Genomic DNA, 6,916 nt, shown 5'->3' on the forward strand with positions numbered 1-6,916 from the left:
GAGGAGTAGAGCCTCTGAGTTTGAACACAGCAGTAGGGATTGCTGGTGCTTTAGATCCCTAATACATCTAGCCATCCAAAGTACAGCTAAGGGGTCATTATAGCCAATTTAACCCCTCCATGTCCCCTGAGCCCTTGGGTAACTCAGACCCCACCCAATGGCATTTATGTCCATTAAGTGCTTAGTACAGTGCTTAGTAAGTGCTCAATAAATATGATTAACAATAAAGTCCATCTCTGAAACTCTGTCACTTTCCCTTACCTGGGTTTGATTTTATTGTTTGTCTCCCTCAACAGAACATGCGCTGGGTGTCAGAGGGCCCCACTCCCAGCTCTGCCATTTTTGTGCTGTGTGACCTTGGGCAAGTCACCTAACTTTGCCTCAGTTCCCTCATCTGCAAAATGAGGATTCAATACCTGTTCTCCCTCCTACTCAATCTGTGAGTCCCATGTGGGAGGGACCTGCTTATCTTGGGTCTACCCCAGTGCTTAGTAAAGTGGTTGGCACAGAGTAAGCACTTAAATACAACAATTAGTAGTAGGGATCATGTCTACTAACTACCTTCCAAAGCACTTAAGACAGTACTCTGCACACAAAGTGCTTAATAAATATTAGCGATCGATTGTGCTGCATCAAATCTAACTGGAAGGAGTTAGACATTATACAATAAGTATCATGAAAACCCAAGTGCTAATCTCCTAATCACACAAGGTTGATGTCCTCAAAGAGTTAGACAATTAAATTAATGCACAAAGTCCAAAGCAATCATAACCCCCGGTTGTTTTTCAACATAATTGAGGAGCTGTCACTTCTACTTTCATACTCATTACGGCTAATTTATTTGCACAACTGAGCTCATTTAGTGTTTTAATATTTTAACCTCAAAACCATTTCACTGGAGACCTGATAACTATTCCTACCTGGCCCTTAGACCTTCTCTAGGTGGAGAAACATTCCCCTAATTTTTAGGGTGTCAGCATAGAAACTTGCCTTATTCCTTCCAGTTTTAACAGACAACTCTAATTCTAGCCTGACAAAGTTCCTTAATTCTTGGATGTTGGTATATTAATTAACTCTGCCTCTTTTTTGAACTCCTGTGACTTTCTATCTCCTTTCTTGATTAGCTCTTTAATCTCCTTCAGGAAATGCCTAAAAGACACTTATTTCAATAAAGTCCAAAGTATAGAACCATTGGATTCTTCAGATCCCTCTTATTTCCCATATTCCTGGGATCATAATTTCTCATCCTCTTATTCTACAGTTGGTAAGTACAGGCTCCTTTTCATAACCATTCTTATAGAAGCATCCATTTTCTGACCTAGTTGGGAGTTAAATTTTCCCAAATTCTAAGCTATCCAGTAATGTTGGAATGTTCAACATCCTTATTAAATACAGGCTCTATCCCCGATTTAGACAGGCTCCGCTGAACTTCGATTCAGTTTTCCAACTTCTCAATCACCATCGGCTTTATACTGAACTTGATCCCCAAATTTCTCCATGTCTAACAAAAAGCTCCTCAGTCGGCTTCAAGACTCTCCACCATGTGGCCCCACCTTACCTCTCTGCTCTCTTCAGCTGGTACCCTGCATCGAGCTGTCTTCATTCCTCTCAAGCCAATCTTCTAGATGTACCTCTGCTCTTGACTCTCCTGCCTCCGTCTTCTTCCTCACACTGTTCCCCTGGTTTGGAATTCCCTGTTTCCGCCTTTCCCAATCCCTCCTAAAATCTCCCCTCCGATCAGTTTATCCCAAATAATTCCCATCACCCTAGGCTGCATCATCTTTTCAGCCAACTCTAGCGCTTACCAGCTTATTTATACCCCCTCGGCACCCGTGTATTTTTATTCAATGAAGAATTTTGCCACTCTAGTTGTCAGCTCCTTGAGGGCAGGAGAATTGTATCTTTTTCTGTTGCTTTGTTCCCAAGTGCCTAATTCAATGCTCTGCACCAGTAGACAGTAAGTACTGATGTTGGTGGTGATGCCATAATTATTATTAAGATGATGAAGCAGCGTGACGTGGTGGATAAAGTGCGGGCTTGGGAGTCAGAGGACCTGGGGTCTAATCCTGGCTCGGCTGTGTGCTGTATGACCGTGGGCAAATCATTTAACTTTTCTGTGCCTCAGTTACCTCATCTTTAAATTGGGATTGACAGCCCCATGTAGGACATGGACTGTGTCCGGCCTGATTAGCTTAGTAGCTGCCATACAATAAGTGCTTAGCAAATGATATAAAATGAATAATTTGGGTAGCTTGGACACAGATGGCTTTTTTTGGTTCAGTCTGGCTTGTATGGCTTTAATTCCCGAATAATTACTGTCCCTCCATATAGCTGTGCTACATACATTTACTTCTCATGTGCTTTGACTTAATGAGATGTAAATTAAATGTACTGTAGGATGCATTAGGATTATGTGAGGTGGAATATCCCTGAGGAGTTAACTAAAGTATCAGTTAAAAAATCAATAATGAGCATGACATAAAATAATAGTTTTTATCTTGAGATGCAGGTTTCCTTTTAACTGCAGTAAATAGAACCTAAGACTGATTATGCAGATTTGTTTCGCTAATGACCAGGAAGCCATTTGATTAGTTGCCAGTGCAGTCTGATCCTTGAGCAAATCACTTTTGAACAGTCATTACCTAAATCCAATTTTTAGAGGTTAGAGAAAGACTGTTTTTGGTAGAACAATTTATATATATTTATGAATGATAGGATTTTTAATGGCATGAATGTTCCAAATTTACTATCATTGTTGAAACTCTAAAAGGACCCAGGAGCAGCTAGGCAACAAGAGGCAGCAGTAAGAAAATAACTGAAAAGCTACCAGGGGCTCCAATTTATAAACTGAGCAGAGTTCTAGTGGAATATAGAGAGTCTCATGATAAAGGATCGATCAATCACTTGTATTAATCAGTGGTACTTATGGAGCGCTTAGTGTGCAGAACACTATACCTTGGGAGAGTACAATACCAAAGAGTTGGTAGATATGTGTCCTGCCCAGAATGACAGACATTAATACAAATAGATGACAAATATGTATACAGGTACTGTGGGACTGAGGCTGGGGTGAATATTGAATGCTTAAAGGGTAGGCAGTGGAGAGGACATAATTTGGGGACTCCTCTTGGAGATGTGATTTTAGTAAGACTTTGAATCAGTCAATCAATTGTAGAAGCAGCGTGGCTAAGTGGAAAGAGCCTGGGCTTGGGAGTCAGAGGTCATGGGTTCTAATGCCGACTCCGCCACTTGTCTGCTGTGTGACCTTGGACAAGTCGCTTAACTTCTCTGCGCCTCTGTTCCCTCATCTGGAAAAGGGGGATGAAGACTGTAAGCCCCATGTGGGACAATCTGATTACCTTGTATCTACCCCAGTGCTTAGAACAGTGCTTGGCACATAGTAAGCACTTAACAAATGCCATCATTATTATTTATTAAGCGCTTACTGTAATCAGAGCTCTGTATTAAGAGCTTGGGAGAGTATGATATAACAGTTGGTAAGCACATTCCCTTCCCACAACGAGCTTGAAGGTGGGGAGAATGGTGGTCTGCCATATATGGAGGGGGAGGGAACTCCAAGTGAGAGGGTGGACACGGGAAAGGGGTTTGTGGAGAGATAGATAACATGGAGGCACAGTGAGCAAGTTGGTGCTAGAGGTCCTAAGCGTGTGGGTTGAGTTGTAGTAGGAATTCAGTGAGATAAGGTAGGGAAGGGGTGAGCTGATTGAGTGCTTTAAAGAAGAAGAATAATAATAATTATGGTATTTATTAAGCACTTAACTATGTGCCCGGAACTGTACTAAGCGCTGGAGTGGATCCAAGCCGATTGGGTTGGACACGGTCCCTGTCCCAGATGGGGCTCACAGTCTCCATCCCCATTTTACAGATGAGGTAACTGAGGCCCAGAGAAGTGAAGTGATTTGCCCAAGGTCACACAGCAGACGAGCAGAGAGTGGCAGAGCCGGGATTAGAACCCACGACCCTCTGACTCCCAGGCCTGGGCTCTCTCAACCACACCATGCTGCTTCCCGCCATAAAGCCAGTGATGAGTAGTTTCTGTTTGATGCCAGTGGAAGGTTCTCGATTGGGGAGATGTGGACTGAACTTTTTTTTAGAAAATGTTCTGTGCAGCTCAATGAGTATGGACTGGACTGGGGAGAAGCAGTGAGGTCAGTGAGGAAGGAGGCTGGTACAGCAGTCAAGGCCGGATAAAATAAGTGCTTGGATCAGCATGGTATCAGTTTGAATGGAGAGAAAAGGCAGATTTTAGCCATCTTGAAAAGCAGCGTGGCCAGTGGATAAAACATGGGCCTGGGAGTCAGATGACCTGAGTTCTAATTCCTTGCTGGGTGACCTTGGGCAAATTACTTAACCTCTCAGCTGTAAAATGGGATTAACTACCTGCTCTCCTTCCTACTTAGGCTGTGAGCCCTACGCGGGACGGGTACTGTGTCGGACCTAATTGAGTTGTACCTACACCAGTGCTTAGAACAGTGTTTGACAGTAAATGCTTAACAAATACCATAAGAAAGGAAGAACTGAAAGGGTTTGGTGACAGATTGAATATGTGGGTTGAATGAGAGAAAGGAGTTGCGAATATCTGAAAGATATCTGAAGGAAATGAGAAAGGCTTGAACAGTGACTTCATTGTTAGCATGTATATAAATAACCCAGACTGATAGATCTGAAGGGATCTTCCTATCTCTTAAACACCCTTATTTAAAAGACTTTGTCAATCCACTGCTACTATCAGTAGGTCTGTGAAACCTGCATCAGCGTGGCTCAGTGGAAAGAGCCCGGGCTTCGGAGTCAGAGGTCATGGGTTCGACCTCCCGGCTCTGCCACTTGTCAGCTGTGCGACCGTGGGCAAGTCACTTCACTTCTCTGTGCCTCAGTTACCTCATCTGTAAAATGAGGATTAACTGTGAGCCTCACGTGGGACAACCTGATGACCCTGTATCTACCCCAGCGCTTACAACAGTGCTCGGCACATAGTAAGCGCTTAACAAATACCAACATTATTATTATTATCTTAGATATCCATAGCATTCTCCCCCTCTGGACTGTAAACTTGAGAACACATCTACCTGCTTGGTTATATTGTACTCTCCCGAGCACTTAGAACAGTGATCTGCACAGAGTAAGTGCTCAGCAAATGCAATGGATTGATTGCTTCTATCCTTTTGGCCAACTCTGCTTCTATTCCTAGGCTAAGGATTTAGGAGAGTACCATACAAAGGAGTTGGTAGACATGTGCTATCTCTAGGCTAAAAGACCATAAATGTCTGCATACGGTGAACATGGTGATCTCCATGTAGGACAAGGACTGTGGCTAACCTGAAAAACTCATATGTACCCGAGTGCTTAGTACAGTGCACATAGTAAGCATTTTGGAGTCTGCTATGATAATTCAGCCCAGAAGTGACAAGGGTTTGAACTAGGGCTGTGGCCCTAAGGGTGGAGAAGGATAAGCTCCTTGAGGGCAGGCGTGCTTCTAGTTTAGTTCAGTGCTCTGTGTCTAGTAAACATTCAATATATACCACTGATTCAATGATTGATGTGGACAGATCTGAGAAATTCAGGCATTCGCAGATCCACCCTGTCCTCTTCACTTTATATTACCCAGCTACCCACTCTCAACATCTCCTATACGGTTTAATAATAATAAAAATAATAAAGACGGCATTTGTTAAGCACTTACTATGTGCAAAGCCCTGTTCTAAGCGCTGGGGAAGATACAAGGTGATCAGGTTGTCCCACGTGGGGCTTACAGTTTTAATCCCCATTTTACAGATGAGGTAACTGAGGCACAGAGAAGTTAAGTGACTTGCCCAAAGTCACACAGCTGACAAGTGGCAGAGGCGGGATTAGAATTCATGACCTCCGGCTCCCAAGCCTGTGTGCTTTCCACTAAGCCATGCTGCTACTCAGGCCTGGCATCATTGGAACTCAGAGCCCATCTGGAGGGCGGAATTCCTGCAGCCTAATTGTAGGGCTCCCTTAAGGTTCAGTTCTTGGTACCCTTCTATTCTCCATCTATACTCACTCCCTTGGAGAACTCATTCGCTCCCACAGCTTCAGCTATCAAATCTAGATCTCCTCCCTTGTTCTCTCTCCCTCTTTCTAGGCTCTCCCCCTTCTGCCTTCAGGACATCTCTACCTGGATGACCTCCCACCACCTCAGACTCAACGTGTCCAAAATAGAGCTCCTTATCTTCCCTCCCAAATCCTGTCCTCTCCCGGACTTTCCGTCACTGTGGACGGCCCAACCATCCTTCCTGTCTCACAGTCCCGTAACCTTGGTGTCATCCTTGACTCCGCTCTCTCATTCACCCTACATATCCAATCTGTCACCAGATCTTGCCAGTCTCACCTTTGCAACATCTCCAAGATCCGCCCTTTCCTCTCCATCCAAACTGCTTCCACGTTAATGCAATCACTCATCCTATCCCGACTGGATTACTGCATCAGCCTCCTTTCTAATCTCCCAACCTCCCGTCTCTCCCCACTTCAGTCTATACTTCACTCTGCTGCCCGGATTATCTTTCTAGAGAAACGTTCTGGGAATGTCACCCCCCCCCCCCCCAAAGATCTTCAGTGGTTGCCTGCCAATCTCCGTATCAAGCAAAACATGTTCATTATTGGCTTCAAAGCTGTCCATCACCTTGCCCCCTCCTACCTCACCTCCCTTCTCTCCTTCTACAGCCCAGCCCACACACTCCACTCCTCTGGTGCCGCTACCCTTCTCACTTTGCCTCTTTCTCACCTGACCTGCCGTTGACCCCTGGCCTACATCCTACCTCTGGCCTGGGAATACCCTTCCTCCTCAAATCTGCCAATCACACTCCCCCCACCACCCCCTCCCACCAAAGCCCCACTAAAGGCTTCAGACTCCAAGAGACCTTCCCAGACTAAG

Source organism: Ornithorhynchus anatinus, chromosome 7 (genome assembly GCF_004115215.2).
Source record: "Ornithorhynchus anatinus isolate Pmale09 chromosome 7, mOrnAna1.pri.v4, whole genome shotgun sequence".
Lineage (NCBI taxonomy): Eukaryota > Metazoa > Chordata > Mammalia > Monotremata > Ornithorhynchidae > Ornithorhynchus > Ornithorhynchus anatinus.